Source organism: Squalius cephalus (assembly GCF_949319135.1).
Source record: "Squalius cephalus genome assembly, chromosome: 15".
Lineage (NCBI taxonomy): Eukaryota > Metazoa > Chordata > Actinopteri > Cypriniformes > Leuciscidae > Squalius > Squalius cephalus.
The window spans coordinates 9519269-9539927 of NC_137136.1; the positions used below are offsets into that span (position 1 = coordinate 9519269).

Sequence of the window (20659 nt, forward strand, 5' to 3'; positions counted from 1 at the left end):
TTGCCATCACAGGAATAAATTCACATAATCACATTATATAATATATTAAAATAGAACATAATTATTTTAAATTGTAATACATTTTCACAATATACATTTTTTTACTGTATTTTCGAATCAAATAAATGCACCTTGGTAAGCATACGATTTTTCTTGTCTTCTTTTTCTTTTCTTTTTACAGCAGCTTTAAGACTTTAATATCATTGAAATTATACAAAACTAACTACGCAACACTTTTTGTGCTCGGTGTGAACTCACAGTGCCTAGGTGATAAATAAAATATTCACACTGTATTTACAATGATTTTGCTGGTGATTTATGCATCACTGTGGACACTGCAATGATATTAATACCATTTAACTTCCTAAAGACAATGTCACTAGTTCTGTGGTCAATGTTTTAATAGTTTTAATAGTTTCTTTGAATTCAATTTAAGTAACAAAATGCAGTTTGATTCATTCCTGTGAATCAGTTCAATCAGCGAATTGATTTAAATAAAACAGTTTGCATCATCACTCAACTGTTCTCAGAAATTCATGGCTTTTTACGTACTAAACTATTTTAATTCTAAAAATCAATATTTACCTTCCAACAACTTAAATCAAAAGTATGAGCATCTTACAATCAAAGCAGGTTGCATTGCATTTCTTATTTGTTAATTTCTTATTTTCTAATTATTTAACATGCTTTGGCTAAGCTAATCCTCCTGTTGGCTAATTGGTTTAAATCTCTATTTACTTTTCTGTCACTTTGAGCCTTGATGTGTTATAGTAGGAGTAGGAGTAGTGGGCCCTCAGGACATACAGTACAGCGTGAAAGATTATTCATCATGTAACAACAGTAAACTTCCTTCTCGCCAGCAGATGCCAAGCTGTTCTCCTAATGAGATGCATACCAGCACTGAAGCCTGTGAGACAGATTGGGCCTCCTGCTAGTCCGTTCCACCTCGGTCAGAGACCTTCCACTGCCCTGCAGGCAATACAGCCACAGCTTCACTCTCTTCCCATCATGCTCCACTGCTGCTTACCTTGTGCTCCGCCCACCTCTGCATGCTTGACATCCTCACAGGTCTGTTAACCCCATATAGATTTAGGGGAGAAGTTGAGAACAGAGACCTGGAGGAATTTGTTTTAATAGTGTTGTAGATTTTGGGAATCAAGAACTGGTTCTTATCGAAAACTGGTTGTTGATTTGATTAACCCTTAAATGCATTAATGTTTCGCCAATCTTTATTACATATTTAGGTCTTTAGCGATCCAAATCTATATCGAACATGGATGGATCTCCACCTGTCGTGATAATATAAAACTAAAACTATAAAATTAGAGTAACAATTACAGAGGAATAAAATAAAGCATGTTTTGTTACCTTTTGAAGCTTGGAAGGGTTCAGTTGGAGTAGGTGTTTTATACCATGATCGCTGTCCTCGTCAGAGCTCATCAGAACATCAAGCATCTGGCTCATGACCGCGATCTCAACCATATTCTCAAAACTATCATTTTCAACATCTTCAATATTTTAATTGCTGACAGCTTCTTCACCAGATCCACCATCAAGTATATTTTTATATTAAATATCACTAATATTTCAGTATACTTGCTCTGCAGTAAATCGCTGAGCCATTTCAAGTTATGCTGATGATACTTCCTATTCTTTTTGTTTCTGCCTGCAGTAACCATGAGTGAAACGTCACTTCATCATTGTGTATCAGACATTGCCACCTTGTGGAATAAAGGTGAATTGCACTTATTCAGTCATCAAAGATTCAATTATTGCTATGCGGAAGAATATACTCACACTTACACACCTCGGGTCGTTAGCGACCTTATACAATTTTTTACAAAAAATGTATGGGAAAACAGGCATTCTTTTATAATTGTATTATTTGTTTCTTGTTATATTGTTTATGATGAATTTATTGAGGAATACTAAGAAGGCTGATGGATAACTTTAAAAAATAAATGAGGAAGAGGGTGAATGATGTCCCGGGTAATTTTGAATTAGCTTTTATTTTCACATTTTCAAATTCCTTTTTAATTTTAGTTTTAGTATTTTTTATGTGCTTTTGTCACTTTTATTAGTTTTTTATATTTCTTTTTAGTTTTAATTTAGTAACTTTATTTAAGTTATACATTTTCTAACTTAAGTTTTTTAATCTTTATTTCAAATACTAAAAGCTATTTTAATAGTTTTAGTCAATAGTTTAGATTTATAGTTTATAAATCAATGTAATATGAACTGATTGTTATGACTTAATTATTATTTTTTTTTTGTTCCATATATAGACAATTATTATTATAATTATTGAGGAACCAGAGTAGTTTAGTGTAATCAGAATCTGAACTAGATTTCCATCCCTTGTGAATAGATCTGAATAGTCCTGTCATTCTGAAAAAGATCTTGTGCTTCGAATGTACAGCATGATGAGTTGGAAACATTGCTTCAGTGTTGCACTCGTTCAGATTGTTCAAATTGTTTAATTGATTATGAAATGCCAGTTTTAGCTGTGACCCAGTTTTGTGGTTATGGGTACATTTACAAATGCCCAGTTTTGTGGGGTATTGATTTCCACAACCTTAGTCACTAGGGAAAAACAGCTGCTGGAAATCCAGACTGCTTGTAACTTTCTTCAGAACATGACATTTAAAAGAAAACATTCTAGAAAAGACCACATGAGAACAACCGCTAAATTCTGCCTTTGCGCGTGACCTCTCGCTGGCTCGAAAAGCGCACTCTCTGACTTTCCACTGGCCTGGTAATGATATGTCAATATCATAAGTCATGTACAGTTGTATCGAAAAGGTTGTAGCTGTGGAAATCATAGTTTATACCTATTTATTCCCATTTTGAATTAATCTCTTTGATGTGGCTTGTTCATGATCCACTTTACCGCTATTGCAAAGTTGCAAAGTTCCCTCTCTTTTGTCAAGACTTAAGTCTGTCCGTTGAAGTTAAAGGTCGGATTTCATCCTTCGTTTCATTGGATTTGAAATTACAAATGCACCGAATGGCAACACTCCAAAAACGATCCTTATCCAATCGCACAAACCGTACAGTGACTGTCTGTTCCGATGGATTTCGACTTTATTTTCTTTGAAGACTTAACCCAAACACAAGCTTTCATTTATTTTCCCTTCCCGAGGAGTGTACACTTTGGGATATTGTCTGGCTTGCTGATTGTTTTGAGAGGACTTTCATTGTGTGAAATCTTTCCCTTGCCTAAAACAACAGAATGTGGGAAAAGGTGGGGGGGTTTGCCCACTCTTGCCTTTCTTGATTTCCATCCAAGTTTGCTGCAGTTAATGTGGTTACAGGCAGGGCCTGGCCAGTTTTCTCTCCCACTGAGCTCTATCGAACTGTGCATTCTTTTTTTCCCACTTCAATTTCATATGTCACAGTATCAGGGGGTGGACTCAGAATGAATGATATTTGCAGGTATGAACTATATTTTCTCACCATGGAGCAGCAGTTTATATACGCATCCCACAAGGGTTACGTTCCCTTAAAGATAATTGTTTTCTAAAATCATTTGTTTTAGTAATGCACATGATAACGTTGCACAATTTAGAGTAAATTACATTGCACAAGTTGTCCGTACATTGATTTGATATTGCAGGATTTTAGGTTGACAAGGTGAAATGTAATGATTGCACAGAAGCTTCTACTTTGTAATTGTGCTACGTTTGAATGTTAAAGGGGTCATGACATGCTTTTTATCATTATTGTAATATGATCCTTGAGGTTCAATTAAAAAAAAATTTTAACAAAAAAACAACAACAAAACAAATATAGAGATACGCAAAAAAACTATAGAGCTGGTAAGTCCCGCCCCTTCCGTAAAACCCCGCTGGACCTCTAGGTTGAAAAATCGTCAATGCAAGTGAATGGGAGAAAATAATTATTTTCTGGTCCCGTTTGAATTGTGCCATGAATGTGAACATATGTTGTCTGTGAATTTTTTATATAATCTTTCATGTTACGAGTTTGACAGTATATGGTATGATTCTTCGGCTAGCAGTTGTGGAAAAGACATAACGAGAAAGACTACATGTCGCCTATGTGACGTCACCCCATAAAGTTGACTTACCCGTGGTTTTCGCCAACCTCAACGATTTTGTCCTCTCCCTGAAAGAAGGCGGTGAAGTGCACCAAAGACACAGTCATGTTTAGCGGGATCCGTGAGCTAGTGTCCGTGTGCTAGTGGTGGTGACGTTTCAAACGCGTCGAAAGCAGCGAAGAGTTGTAGTCCACAAAGTGCTCTCACACAAAGTCTAACCGTATCAAACTTCTACCCGCTAAATTGTAGCATTCTTCACACGAAAGATTATATAAAAAATTCACAGACAACATATGTACACATTCATGGCACAATTCAAACGGGACCAGAAAATAATTATTTTCTCCCATTCACTTGCATTGACGATTTTTCAACCTAGAGGTCCAGCGGGGTTAGAGGAGGGGGCGGGACTTACCAGCTCTATTATTTTCAATCTTCATTCTGACCCTCTGTCTGAAACGATCTTTTTTTAAAGGGACATCAGGCAACGTTTTCGTGTTAATTAATCATCTTCGTAAGTCGGTATATGGTTAAATGACTCATTACAGGGCGAATGAAGACTCTCTCGCCAGTCCCTATGCCTGTAGAAAGAATATCCCGCTTGCAAGTTCGGTGTATCCTACCCGCCGCCCGCGTCCTTCAGTCTCACAAAGTCTCAGACATCGCGAGAAGCAGGATCAGTTCGGCAAGCATCCCCAGCACAGAGGCAGGCTAACGAAAACCGGCTAGCGATTGTTGCAAACGTGTGTATAATGGCAGAGCCGGGGAAGAAGCAGCGAAAACCCTTGACGGAAGATGCAAAGAAAAGGAAAAGAACTTCAGACCGAGCGAGGGCTAACCCTAACGAAAGCAGTAGTTCACCTCGTTCATATCGTTCGTTCCCGGTAAAATTACTAGTATGCATGACAACACAATAAAAAAACAACAACCTCGCCATCAGTTGGAAAGAAAATATTACTTTACTTGCCTCGGTAGACATAACTGGTTTTGAAATAGCCGGTTCCTCTGCTCAGCTGGGTTGACAGCAGATCAGCTGGGTTGCTCGTGGAGAGGGGGGAGGGACAACAGTTCGTTTTTACGACAGTGTGTTTGAAAGCATTTACTACCAGACTCTAGGGGGAGCTTCGTAGAGAAAAAAAACACTTAGGCTTGCCTGGTGTCCCTTTAAGGGGCGGCTCCTTTAAGGCTTGTCAGTAAACAGCCACTGTTATGATTGGCTGACGTCATTACATAGGAAACTGTATCAAGGCCCACTCGGTATTGTGAGCTAGCCTGACTACGTCAGACTTCATACTTCCGCTCAATTTCATTTCGCTTCTGTACTCAGTCTGAGACAGCGTAATAGCTTTCCGTTTTCCTCCGGCCTGAAAACAGCTGGCCAATCGACGAACAGAGGGCGGGCTGAGAGCCGTGACGTAGACGCTGATTGTACCGTGGTGGATGCGTAGATTTACTTCACATAATCTGCAAAAGTCGTTCACAGGCATGTTCACTCCGGTATTTCGCTCGATGGTTTTGTTTTCGCATCATACAGTTTACAGTGGAAGTTAGATGCGGCTGAGCATGCGCATTAACACACGCCATCACCAAACGTTATGTGATTGGCTTACGGGTAACCAATGATTTTAAACTTCAGACAAGCACCCCCCCCCCCCCCCCCCCCCCCCGCGAGAAAGAAAACACTTTTCAATTATGCCATGCAGACTCTGTCTACGAAGCAAAACGAAGTAGCAGAGTTTGGTATTACCAGGCTAATTGTGAGCAAGTGTTTTGAAAACATTATCCATATAAAACCATTGTTTAGACAAAGCATTATGAAATCATTTACTAACGGTTTTGATGCAGCTGCTTACAGATCTAATACAGTTGGTTGCTTCATCTTTCAACAAAAGTTTCTTTAAAGAGACTCTCCAAAAATCGCAAATCGCAAAGCGATCGTTCACTCTTCCATTTGTCCTGTTGTCGACAGACTCAAGTGCGTGTAGTGTGTCTGAACGCGCATCTGTATACAGTATCCAGTGTAGACAGCATCAGTGATTGTAATATTTTCTATTTGCTTTTGACGCAGCGTTCACATCTGGTGCAGGCAAATGTCAGCCGTTAAGCAACAATGCCAATTGGCGTGTTACGTCAGAGATCGTGCAATATCCAAACGAGCCATTTTTGGAGCTTGATGAAATAAATGCTTTGTTTATAATGAGGAGGACATTTTAAGCTATGAAACTTGCAGGATGTTTTAATGGTACAAAGAGCACTTATATGTCAAAAGATAAAGGCACATATGATTTATCATGTCATGACCAATTTAAGAAAAGGCCAAGTCCAAATTGTTGTCGTGAAAACAATAAAGATAACTTTGAATGAAATTTCTATTAACGTACCTGGAAGAACGTTAGTTCATAACTTTGACAGAAGCTAGAATGTTAGTTCTGTGAAGATTTCCTGTTAACTGGGATGTCCTGGTCTGATGATTTGTTAATTTGGTCCTTTTTAAATAGTTCGATAATTATTTTTTTCAGGAACAACTCCCTGACTGACTAATAAGATATTCTCCAAAAATCTAAATTATTTGGCATTGGACTTGATCATTTTTACATGAAAAAATGTTTGAGAACATATGCTTCCATGTCATTTAATCACATCAGACATGTTGTGAAAGGGCCTTTACACTGTTTTTGAAGTCAGTGGATGTAAGGTTGATCCCTTTGGGGTTTCCTCCCTTCTTCACCCCTCAATTTTGCTCTTGTTCAGTGTACATTCCAAACATGTTTGCTTTCGTTCACCCCTGCCACAGCATAAGCAATGGATTGTCTGTCAAGGCTGGGAAAAGGTCTGAATCTTCTCACTCCAGACATCGACCCAGGTCAGATCCTAACAGTTCCTCTCCATCCAGAGCAAAAAAAAAGTTGTTCCAAATGCTGTGGAGGAGTCGGGAATGTGTGTGTCATGTGTTAAATGGCTGAGGCTGCACTCCTGAATTTAAAAATGAATTATCTCTGGGAACGAGAATACATTTCTGCTGGTGGCTCTCTGTCTCACACTAAACCAGTGAAATGATGTTCAACAGATACAATTACAGAAAAAAGAGAAAACACAACTTATGAAATTGTGCCTGTTCACAGTCTGCCTTAAGCAAGCCCAGCGCTGTTCACAGCCCAGCTCCTGATTAATTGTGCAGCTTTGGATTTGTGAGAGTCCGACTGTTTTTCCAGATGATGTTAGTGTTACTGGGAGAGAGAAAGTGTAAAATGGAACAAAAAAATGAGAAAGACAATGGCCAAGTTTCGAGTAACAAACTTCATACTACACTTACTACAATAGGCTCGGATGCTACATTACCTGTATGGGCTACATGTAATAATTTGCCAAAATGTTTAGTAGCCTACAGAACCGTTTAGCAGTGGTGGACAGTAACACAGTATTTTTACTTCCTTACTATAGTATACCACATTTTCTGTACTTTATCAATATAAGGCTATCTGTAGGCTTGTCTTACTGCACTACATTTCCTAAAAAATATATCATTCTCATTATATCATTCCTCGTTATTTTGATCTAAAGAAATCGTCACCCACTCAGAGACACGATAGCGGTGTCCGATTCGTGAACGAGCAGATTCTTTAAACTGTTCAATCGGTTCCCAAATCGCACTGAACGATTCATTCGTAAATTGGACTGATCCGATTGGAGCTTTTCTCGAGTCAACAACTCACTGATTCATATGATCCGGTCTGAGCGAGTCTCCAATTAACGAGTTGCTTGAGTGCGTGGGCGACGGATGGAGCGAAAAGTAAGTTAGGCCTACTAATGCCGAATTTTAGGATTTATTGTTGTAAATGAAAATCATATTTAGGTCACGAGTTGTTTGTGAACCAATTCTGCTGTAACAGGGTAAGCTGTTATTGTATGAAATGCTTGAATGTGGACATGTTGTGGAATTGTGTATAGGTAGCCTACTGTCTGAAGGGGGTTTGAGGTAAAACATATTTTGAGCAGTAGGAGACAGTAGGCTATACAATAGCAAAATGAATAAACATTCATCATTAAATAGGCTACTTTTAATACTTAAGTACATTAAAAATCAAGTAGGACTACTTTTGTACTTTTACTTAAGTAAAATTGAAAAGGAGTAGGCTACTTAATACTTTTACTTGAGTAGGGTATGTAATTTGATACATACCAAAGTTCTTGATTTGTGTTCTTTGTCCACCAGTCTTTTAGTATAGTATTGTATACTTTTTACCCTCTTTGTTGACTCATTATTTGATTGGACTTCCAAAAGTCTAAAATATATTTTTGCACAAAATGAATACACTGTAAAAAACAACAACATTATATAATTAACAACTTATGACAACATATGTTTTTGCATTGCTTTAACTCATCAAACTAAGTTAAGCAGTTTTCAACTTTTTTTTTATGTTATACAAGATTCAACAATTTTTTTTAAAGTCAGTTTAAGTTTAAATGACTTAAACATCCAAGTTGATTGTACTTAAAAATTTAAGGCTGCAATATTTAATTTTTATTTTTTTAAAGTGCACAAGTTAATGTGACAAACACACAGTTCACTCATAATCAAACATGCTCTCCTAAATTAGACATTTGTGAGTCTCTTCTCTTCTCTTCTTTCAAAAATACAGTGAAGACAGTAATATTGTAAATTTTAAATATTGCAATGTAAAATAATTGGCTTCTATTTTAATATATTGTAAAAGGGAATTTATTTGTGATGGCAAAGCTGAATTTTCAGCACCATTACTCCAGTCTTCAGTGTTTGTAACAATTTATTAAGTATTTATTGTCACTTTTGATCACTTTAATGTGTTCTTGCTGAATGAATGTAGGCTATGTATAAAAAAAAAACTGACCAAACTGCCCCCAAACTTTTGAACAGTATGATTTGAGTACCATTTTATTGTGAATCCTCTTTTTTTGCATAGCAGAATATTTGGTGCAATGCTGTTGCTCATTAGTTACTATGTTTTTGATCAATTTGTAAAGAATTATATGCACAATATAGCTTTTTTTGTTGTTGTTCTTGTGTTTACTCTAAATATATTTATTTCAAAAGATATTGACCCCATTAAATGGCTTCAATCTAGCAATAGTGTTGCTAACTACTTTTTCAAAAGAAGGTTGGTAAGCTAGTTCCTAGCTTCTGCAACACTGTTCAGTTTTCATTTATTTATTCATTTATTTATTTTCGTATGCAGTGTATGAAGCATGCAAATATTCCATTTTGAACATAGCCAGAACAAAGTTATTTCCTGATTAATCCACTCATTGGTTATTATGGCGATGAATTCCTCCCTGTAACTGTGCCCTGAACAATTTATGTACAGCTAAATCAGCGGTCATTAATTCCAGTTTACCGTTTAATTGCATTCAGCTGGAGCGTGTCATGTTTTGATCCCCTCTTTCACTCACACTCGCTCAGAAGTATGAAGGTACAGCAGGTGTGTGGCGTGGTGTTGTGTTCGTCTCTCCAGGGGCTCCCTCTGCCTCACACTTTCCACCCCATACTGGAATTTTACTAAATGCGTCTGTACATTACGCTGCTGTGTTATCGCTCCAGAGGCATCCCTAACTGTCTTTGACACATAACATTTGGGAAAAAATGCACAGAAAACACGATGAAAGTAAGAGCAGTGTTAGCGTTCATCTGTGCGGATGTGTTTGTGTAAGAACCCGCACCGTGGCTGCATAAAGCTTAGGTTAATTTTGTGAAACTGTAAAAAATCAACTGCTTTCACAAGAGTCAAATTCAATCTCGGACGGGGTTCTGAGATGTTAAAGAAATCTGAGGCCCCAGACCTCACAATGAGGGATCTATTACACCGACTACCAAAGAAATGTTCTTTTAATTAGCCACATTTATCTTTTTTTCTATGTTTTGACAGAATTTCTTACATAAACACACAGCACAAAGAGAGACAGACACACAAAGCATGCTCATTTTTATGTTTGACAGAGCCACTCGGAACAGAAACAAAGGTGACCTTGCTGTGCCGTTTCAGACCGTAATGGGTTGCTCTGTTTCGTGCGTGAGGTCATATCAGCAGCACCTGCAAGGACAGTAAGTACATAATAACAGATTAAACGGATGAACCTGAAAGACCCTATGAAGTCAAAAATAGAGTTTGTGTTCATGTGTGATAAGGGATAGTTCACTCAAAAATGAAAATTCTGTCATTACTCACCCTTGTGTCGTTCCAAACCCGTAAGACTTTCGTTCATCTTTGGAAGACAAATGAAGATCTTTTTGATGAAATCTGAGAGACATATGCCCCTCCATTGACAGCTACGCAACTGACACTTTGATGCTTCAAAACATTCATAAAGAGATCGTTAAACTAATCTGTATAGAGACTCGATCGCTTTATATGATGAACAGATTGAATTTAGGCTTTTATTCACATACAAACAAACATTGAACAGCGATCATCCTTCGTTACGTAGCTGTCACGGAGGGACAGAAAGCTCTCAGATTTCATCAAAAAGATCTTCATTTGTGTTCCGAAGATTAATGAAAGTCATACGGGTTTGGAGCGACATGAGGGTGAATAATTAATGACAGAATTTTCATTTTTGGGTGAACTATCCCTTTTACATTGAGGGCATCTCAGTGCTAGTGCATTTCTAAACATCGACTAATTTGACTTTTATATGTGATCTGCGTTTCAAATTGTTTCTTTTTTTTGTTTGAGTATCATTAATACTGATGATGTTACAGTCTTGTTCTGTTTTGGTTTTGTTTATCATGTTTGCCTGTTTGAGTTCTCCTTGCTAGTTTGTTTCCATGGTTGCTAATTAAGTTACACACCTGATCCATGTTTTGTTATATCCCTGTAAGCCCTCAGTTGTCTCAGTTCTGGGTTCGGTGTCGTCTATGTTTTACGTGGTTGTTTTCTCATTTTAACATTTCATCGTGCGTGACAGATGACTCATCCTGAAATACACAGATTTTTGTGCAATCAAATGCTCTCTAGAATGAGAATATTCCTCATTTGAGATTTCTTTCTCTAACGGGGAGGTTCAATAATCTTTTTGTGCAGGGTATGTTTTGTTGAATTGGAGCTAAATCAGAAAAACTAATTAGGCCTTGGTCATTGGTTAAATGTTGCATTTCTGTTGTTGCTTCCCATCAATCCTGACCACATGTTACTCATCTTATGACATGATTGTTAGTCACTTCAGTTTCCTCTGTGTCAAATACACATAAAAAAAGACTCAAACTCTAATTTGGAACATAATTTAGAGCATCTGATCAGGTACACCTCCTATACTAAGATTTTTTCACAGTAACAAAGTGGAATAATAACTGATTACATCTGTTTACACGTTATTTAGACGCATTTTGGTCGATCAGATCACAAGTGCTCGACGCTAAATACAGGTGTAAACAGGGTCTAAAACGTCTTGAGCTTGTCCACTTTCAACCACTTCCAGAGGTAGTCGAAAACGCATTAGACTGTTACTTTAGTAGCGTAGACGCTTGTGGTCGAATGTGTTCTAACAACCGCAAAAGACCGCCTATTGTCCACCTACTGACCTAATGCGTAAACGTTATGGGAAGCGCTCTAGCCAGACAGATTTTAAACTTTGGCTGGAGACCCAAGTTTTGTTTGAAGCCATAAAACTTACCAAGCATAGTGTTCTTCAGAAAAATCCAGCATTCCTGATTTGATTTCTAACACAAACTCGGCGTGATCTTGCGGCTATCTCGCGGTCTTGCGTGAGCTTATTTTGTCCATTTGATCGAAAGATCTGGAAAAGCCCATACATTTACCCGCCTATAGACCCTCTCCTCGAAGAAATCAGGGCAGAAGTGGTTGAAAGGGGACAAAAGAGATGGATTAAAACACCAGGTGTAAACTGGAATGTGTCTCCCTCATCTACTTGTAATCTGATTGACCAAAATGCATTTTAACACCAGGTGTAGGCTAAACATGGCCACTGACACCATGATCAGGTTAACAGCTCGCTTTACAGTAAATCACGATTAAATTAGTCAGATGGGTTTTTGTGAACTGAATCAACTGATTCATTTGAAAAGTTATGACTCAAAGGAAAGATTTGATCATGAATCTGCTGCTTAATCCTCACAAAAAAACGATTATATGGTTTCTGAAGACTTGAAATATTTTGAACTTGATTAAACTGGTTATTTCAACCAGCTATTTTTGGTGTGCATCAGTTTGTAGCCAGGTTGTCTGAGGCTAGGAGGATGTGTAAAAAAAGATATGAGGAAAAAGTGATGGACAGAGATTGAGAGGAGAGAAATGTAGAGAGAGGAAATGAGAGAGAGAGAGAGAGAGAGAGAGAGAGAGAGAGAGAGAGAGTGAGTGAGTGAGTGTGTGCTCCTCCAAACACTTTTACAATTTTACACATTTACAATGTACAGGTGTTGCTTGTGGAGTGTGGAATGGTGGAGAGGCCTGTGCCATTCTCTTAGCTGGCCGAGATGGCGTAATGGGAACTGCCAGCTGTGATGGTAATTACAGCACCACTGAAGAAGACGGGGGCTGTTTTTCTTCAGGGGGCTTGCAGCTGAACTGATTTTTCATTTACATGTTTTAAATAAGATGAAGGAGCTCCCCAAATGGGTTTGAGCCGTGCATTAGCGAGAGTGGACACATGCTATTTTTCAAGTGTTGTTCTTTGTCACCAACTGATTGTTTTAGAGCACCTCCATGCTTGGATCTATTAAAGGAATGAGGTCTTGAGGAATGCTCAGGAAACGGATATAAATGCTTGCTACCTCGGCTCATGCATTTCACAAGGGACGCATTGATTTGCCAATAAGGAAATGCTTTTTTGATTAGTCGATAAGGAAATGCTTTATTAGTGTTTGCTAAGGCAAGTACCACCGTGATGCGACCATAATTCATCTTGTGTCATTTGTGCTATAGACATGAATAATACCTCAAATCATTTATTAAGGAGAGGTGTGCGGTTACCTTTTAAAGAGATGAAAGGGGGGAAAACCATAGACTTAAATAAAAGACATGAGCCATGAATATGTCCAGAATATTATAGAGACGTGGGGGTGGGCTGATTATTATTTGGTATAGGTTGGCCAGAAATATTTTCTGCTAAATGTGCACACATGTATCTAATTTTAAAGAAGCTTGGAATATGTATAAACTTACAGTACAGTCATTAGCTGTGCCGTGATCGACTGTAGATTGTATAATTTCATAGTCTAAAACTCGAAAACTGTATAGCCAGAAAGGTTAAGTTAAAACTTAAAGGATTAAATTACTAATTTTGCACCAAATTTGAATACTTCCTTTCACCCGTGGAACACACACAAAAAAAGCTGGTCTCACTTTTCCATGCAAAAAAAGAGTATGAGCTTAGAGGCTTCCAAAAGGATGATAAAGCACCATACAAGAATCATAAACATATTGTAAAAATAGCCTAAATGATTTCTGCACTATATTCAAAGTCTTCTGAAACCATACAATAGCTTTGCTTGAGGAACAGATAAAAGTTCTTGATTTGTGAACAAATTCACAAATTAATCTTCACAAAACTGAATGATTTGTTCACAAATCAAGCTAATCTGGTTCTCGGGTTTGACTCACTGACACCATGATCAAGGCACTGGATTTGTGAACTGAATCAATCGATTCATTAAGATTTGGTCATAGAACTTTTGTGACCTTTCTTTTCAACTCCATTTCTCACACTAAACTATCATATGATTTCAGAATTTTTTTTCGATTTTTTTGACATTTTGGAGCTTCACAGCCAGGGTATTCTTCCAAAAACCTTTGTGTTCCACTAAGTAAAGACAGACACTTAGCTTTAAAATGTCATGAGGATGTGAATATGATGACACAATTTTCATTTTTCTATGAACTATACCTTTAAGAGAGCACAGGTAATTATGAAATAAGAAAGTTGCTTGGCTGTGACTTCTGAAAGCTTTCAGTAATGGCATTAAGACTATGAGCACTTCATCGGCAGCCGTGCCAAACTAGAGGAGGGGAGAGACCAAGAAGCTGAATGTATTGCAGATGGCACAGCTCTATTCTCTAACCAAACCATCTGGAGTTTACTTAAACTGATGACTTCATTATCAAACACAGGCTCTGTTGCCAAATACTACTTCTGACATGCTCACACACATGCTGACTGTCACACACGTTAATGGCGACAGACAGACACACACATTGGCATGATTCAGTGTATGGTACCCATAATAATGGACCGGCTTAAAGAGGGGGGCACTGTGTGAGAGTGTGAGTGTGTTTTTCTGTGAGTATTGGATGAGACTGTGGCATTGGAAATGGTTTAAGCTTTGTAATTTGATGACATAATAGTGTAAAACAGGCTTAAGTGGCCTGACTTCTCACTCAAAGGTCACAGAGAGACCTCCGCTGACCCAGCCTTGTGAGTTTGTGCTTCAGCGTCAGAAGTAATGGTTTGACCTACTGTAATTTGTTTGGGAGGCCTCCTCTGAGACACCTGCAGGAACTGGGTGGGTGCGGGCAAGAGCGGCCAAGTTCTTGCCAATTAAATCATCATGGCACCAATTTTTCCAGCACATGCCCTTCCAGCACTGAAGTGTTGTGGTAATTGATGTTCATGACATCAGAACTGCGTATTTTTGTAACCCGTATTAGATTTGTTGTACATGTGGTTTTGGCTGATATATTTTTTCTCATACAGAGCAGCTACTGACTGAGGACTCTAACCACAAGTTTTTCTCTAGACCTGAATGAAACACAAGCTGTATTTAACAGTTTCAATCTATCTATCTATCTATCTATCTATCTATCTATCTATCTATCTATCTATCTATCTATCTATCTATCTATCTATCTATCTATCCGTCTGTCTTTCATCCATCCATCCATCCATCGATCCATCGTCTTTCTTTCCATCCATCCATCCATCCATCCATCCATCCATCCATCCATCCATCCATCCTTCCATCCATCCATCCATCCATCCATCCATCCATCCATCCATCCATCCATCCATCCATCCATCCATCCATCCATCCATCCATCCATCCATCCATCCATCCATCGGTTTTAACAAATGGGTAATAAAGACCTTTTCACAACAAGGCAAATGGACCTAAACCTCACAAAAGTACTGCACAAAATGTTCAGCAACACCAAATCTGATGTAAATGTAAATCTTGGTGTTAAAGAGTTCATAGTGATGCATAGTTTTGTTCTTAAGTCATGTGTATTTTTTGATTCCTGAATGGGTGCGAATAGGCCTTTTACAACAGACTACTTTAAGTTATCTTTTATACTTTAAAACAAGCACACAAAGTGACAGCTGTTACTATCCATTTCTTTGGCACTTTAAACACCACAGATTTGATTTCACCTTTGTGATTTAGTTCATTTTCATTGAGATTACGTTTATATATTATTGTGAGCGCAATTAAAGAGTTCTCCTTCACCATTGTGCTTCTTTTACAATCCCTCTGTGTAGGGGAGTGGACCCATTTAATTGCGTGTGCACTTGTAACCATTGGCGTAATCATGGAGGTTTTTTATTTGACCGGCGCACCGCACCGGTTTCACACTTTCTCCCCACACGTGTGAGGCCTCCAGGTGTCATGCCCTCCTCCAGCCGCCTTGGCCCCGTCACACAAGCCCAACGCAGGAAAGCAACAGTGGAAAGGGAACCCAAAAGGTTCACAGGCCACTTGATTATGGGCTGGCGGACACAGCTGCGGTTTGTGCCACTTCATTAAAACTGTCATCTGCTTCACAACATATAGCAGAGGTACATGACATTATGGGATATGTGCAGTTTCTGTCAGAGGCAAAGCCTTGGTGGTGAATGGAAGACTGAATCCTTAGGCCCACAAACACTGAGGCAAGTTGTCACATTTTTCATTTGTAATTGTATAGATGCGTACATTACAATTTTACCTTTTGTGATCACGTTTAAGTACACATTAATTAATGAACATAATCTCAGTCAAAATGAACAAAATCAATGTTACTGGTGCTGTTCTTTGTGTACTTTAATGTCTTTTTTATTTTTGTGTATTTTAATCTTGGTATGTTTGAAAAATAGTAATAATTCCAAAATTTAAATGTTGAAAACTGTAAAATTTTAAAATGTGTAATTCAAAGCGTAATAAAAGATAATGTACAAAAATATCAAAACATTGTGTTGGACAAAAATATTAATCCATCCATCCATCCAAAACCATTGCTGGAGAAATGCATTTGTGTAATTGAACTTTTGCCTCAAAACCTTATACTGAGTTAACTTCCTTGTGTGACAACTAGCCCCAGTCTCTCCTATATGTTCATTATTGTGGTATGTTATGATTTATATTGCAGTCATCTACTGATATAATGTATTTACTATGGTCGTAATACTCATTTGATTCATGTGATTCATTCACGCTGTACTCTGTAGAATAAGCTTGCGGGGAATGAACCAGGTTGGGTTACGCTGACATTTATAACCATTAAAATGTTGGCCTAGCCAGACTTACATGAAGTCAAACATTTAACACATGTTTTCATAATTCATATTTTTGTATACACAGTTGTGACTGGAATAAACTCTCCAGTTCATGATCACACTGACATCTGTATGCAATTATTAACATTTGAAATAAAACATACATGTATATTAATGAACACAACCCCCTCTAGATTATTTGGTGTATCCCGATAACCTGCTAAAAATGCAACAGTGCGATGAAGCACAGAATAACTAAATATATACTTTTTTTTTTTAGGTAGAGTGCCTGAACCATGGAATCTGACACAGGGCGTCCGTATGTGCCGCAAATGCCCAAAGGTTGTATCAGTTTCTTTTCCTAACTAAATATAAGATTGCATTTTGTTTATAAAAGAAAGTGAAGTATTCATAAATGGCATTTGTCTCTGGCTGCTCAAAAGTTTGACGAGAGCTGAACAAAGAGAGCTGTCAACCGGTCAAGGTCGCATTTCATAATTAACTTCTCCTGTGGCATACTGGCCATGTGGCCACACCACAGTGAACATGAACTTCCCTCTTATGGAATCCCACTCCACAGTAAAAACGCACACACAAAAAAAAGTAATTTTGAGATGATGTTTAAGATAAGAAATAAAATCACTTTGCGAGATATAAGGCCGTAGTTTTGAGATATAAAATTTAATTACAAAAAATTAAGTTGAAATATTGTCTCAATTGCAATTTCTAAAGTCATGTTGTGGGATATAAAATCACATTGTGAAAAATGAAATTGCAATTGCAAGATTTAGTCACATTGTTTTTCTATTTAGGAATATACAAAGTTCTGTCATGAAAATCTAGATGGCGCAGGTTAATAGGTCCTTAACTCAATCTGTTTGCAATCACATCATTCTCTATAGAACACAGCTGATTGGTTCTTTCTGTATCAGTAGCCAATGAGCTCGCTGCTCAACCTTCTAATACTTGGTCAACATTTGCTGTAGCAGTTGCAGTGCGCCTTCAGAAACACTCCACCTTCCCCAGCTCCACCTGTCTGCTATGGGTAATTCATGTATGCTAATTTGTATAGCAGCAGCATGTCTTACTTGCTCACAGCAGGCAATTATCAACAGCAGCAGTGTAGCAGATCTATTCCACCAAGACCAAACAAATCAACATTGCCATCATATCCATTACCATGCCAATGGCTTCAATGACGTTAAATCTCACAATCATGACTTTTTTAAAAATTTGTTTCACAAAGTTGCATCTGTAAGATGTCCCATTTCAAGATTTGTCTTACTGTTTTTCAAATTACGAATTTGACTAAAATGTAGGCTCAATAAATCTCAAAGTAAAGTCACAATGTGAAGTATAAATTCGCAATTTGTGAACTATAAATTCTCAATGTAACTTTAAAGGCCCGTTCACACCAAGGACGGTAAGTATAACGATAATGATAAACATATAGTTCAAAAAATCGTTCTAAATATAAAAGAATAGCAGAGTCCAAACCATAACTACAGAGAAAAGATTATCATTTGAATCACTTCCACAACATTTTTTTTCTAGCTGATGAACGCTAAAAACCCTGACAGCCAATCAGAATCCATCCTGCCTTCAAGAGCTCAAGCTTTAAAGCAGCGCACTTAAAATAAAACGAGCGTTATCGTTCATTGGTTTGGGTGCTAGTTATCATTATGGTAATCTTTATAGTTATTGCCTTTGGTGTCTTAAGTCTTGAAATCTTACAATCAAGACTTTGTGAAACTAATTATGAAATTACGAAAAAAGTTGCAATTGAAATGTTTATCTCCCAGTTATGACTTTAAATCTCACAATAGGGACTTTTTGGTCATTTTTTTTCCGTAATTAATTTTGCAAAGTCACAATTGTGTTTTTAAGTCATTATTGTGTGGAATAAAGTTGCAATTGATAGTTATAAAGTCATAACTGCCTTTTTTAAACTGAGGCAGAAACAGGCTTTCATAGTCTTTTGCTCTATTAGCCTTCCCTGGCAAAGACAGCATTTTTGTCAAAATGGTTTGTTTATATCATCCTCTGAAATCTAACATGCTTGCAACACGAGTCTTAAAAGGATTAAAATGCTATAGAAAAGATGCATTTGAGTTCTTGTTTGGGTGTGTGGGAGACTATAGTGCATTTAGCCATGTTCTCATTCATACTGTAACAATAACACGTTGTGTTGTGAGTAAATATGACCTTTAGATAATCCTTATAATGTTTCTAAGAAATAGGATTTTGTGAGCTTGCATTTTTCATGCCGTAAAGTTAATCCCACTCGAATATTAATGAGAATAAGACACAGTGAACCCAGTGGCATGTTTGTGCAACTTTTTTGTACTCTGGGTGAAAAGTTCAGTTCCTTATTCCATCTAAACCATGTGGAATCAGAGGGATGCAATAAAGGACTTTTGAATAAAGTGGATGAATAAGGTAAAAGAGTCTACGTGGGGTGACTATTGAGTCCGGCGCTGAGTGATTTTTATCGGCTCTTTCTTTGCCACCCAGGTCTCTCACAAGAACACCCAGACAGGAATTCCAGTGCGGCTTATCAGAGCGCCCCATCTCCGTACAGGAGGAGGGAGTTTGGAGGGTTTGTGTGTCTGGGGGGGGGGGGGTCGTTGTGCAAGCTTGGATTAGGTCGAGAGGAAGCGCGCTGTTGGGGTTAGCGGTTCATTAGTGTTTACTAACAATCGCTGGATGTCAGAAAGGTCTCAAGAGAAGAAAAGATGTTTAGGAGGAGAGATTGGTTTATGGGGTCATGTCTTACAACTTATTACACAAAGAGATAAAGGATTAGCCTCCCTCTCTCTCGCGTACACAAACTCTCTCTCTCTTCTCTGTCGCTCGCTCTGGAACTGATCTGAGCGAGTGACCTAAAGCTTGATAAGGTCAGTGTACCACAGCCGCTCTGTGGTGCTTGCGGAGGGGTTTGACTCTAATGGTCACTAATCCAACTAGCATGCTCTCAAAGCATGTGGCTCACTTTCTCTCTTCAGTGCGCAGCTAGCTAGAGGTTAAAACCATTAGGTCTTAAAGTTGCCATCATTAAATGTTGCCTATGGTATCATCAATTGTTGCCTATGGCAGATTTAGAAGCTAAGAGGATAATTGCAGATATATCAATTTTAGAGACGGTATTGGTTGCTGCTTCATTTAAAAAAGCAATGTTGGGTTTCCAAGGTTTATGGGGACTTTCCATAGACAGTGATTTTATATACTGAATCAGCTATATTTTATTCCCCTGCACTAACTCTACTCCTAAACCTACCAATCACACAAAACGCTCTGCATTGTTACATTTTCAAAAAACTTCACTTAGTTTAATTTATAAGCTGTTTTTCCTCATGGGGGAAAACAATGTCCCCACAAGGACAAGGATTTCAAATACTGCCATCTTTGTGGGGAAATTTTGTTCCCGTAATGTAGGGTATACCTGAACAACACACACACACATATCATTTGTCGATAGATCTATATCAATATCTATATCTTTTGTCGATAGAGTGCCTGTTGAGATCAGGGGAGTGAGGTTTTACTGGTTTTATATGTGTGTGTCCTTAGATAAATAGGTAGATGTGTATATATATATTTACACACTACAAGTTATGAGTGTCTGTCTATATTTATTTACACCACATATCAATCTACTATATATCAAGATCTTAAAAAAAAACAAAAAACTCTGTGTCATGAATTTAATTTGCACTAATTCAGGTCAACCTGAACCCTGATAGAACAGCAGGCCATGGTTAACTTGGTATATTATTCTGAGTCAGCAAACCTGCACCAAATCTCCAGCAAGCTTCATTTAGAAAGCAAATGCAGCATTCTCCCTGTGGGGGTTTGGGTAATGCCACCATAAAACTTGTTTTATTGCCCAGTTTAAAAGACCATATTTTATACGAACAGTAAATAGGAGCACCTTTCATACTGAAATTGAAAATGCAAGTAATGTTAAGCTTACACATTTATCTCTCTACTGCTGGACTTCAAAGACAACAGCTGAACTTATCTAATAAAGAAAAAGTTCTGTCAATCTTTTTTCCTTTAGTGGAGACAGGTGAGAGGTCAAGGATATTTTGTATTGAGGTTGTATTGAAAGGACTCACGTTTTGGGTGTAATCTTAAAACAAA

General features: G+C 37.8%; 1 long non-coding RNA gene across 1 annotated transcript; it reads left to right on the forward strand.

The window, feature by feature from the left end:
- The first annotated feature begins 7816 nt into the window (after window positions 1-7816).
- On the forward strand, window positions 7817-16858 carry LOC307171947. The gene is made up of 3 exons (XR_013823625.1): window positions 7817-7847; window positions 10032-10136; window positions 16797-16858. It is a non-coding gene; the product is annotated as an uncharacterized lncRNA (long non-coding RNA).
- Window positions 16859-20659: the final 3801 nt, after the last annotated feature.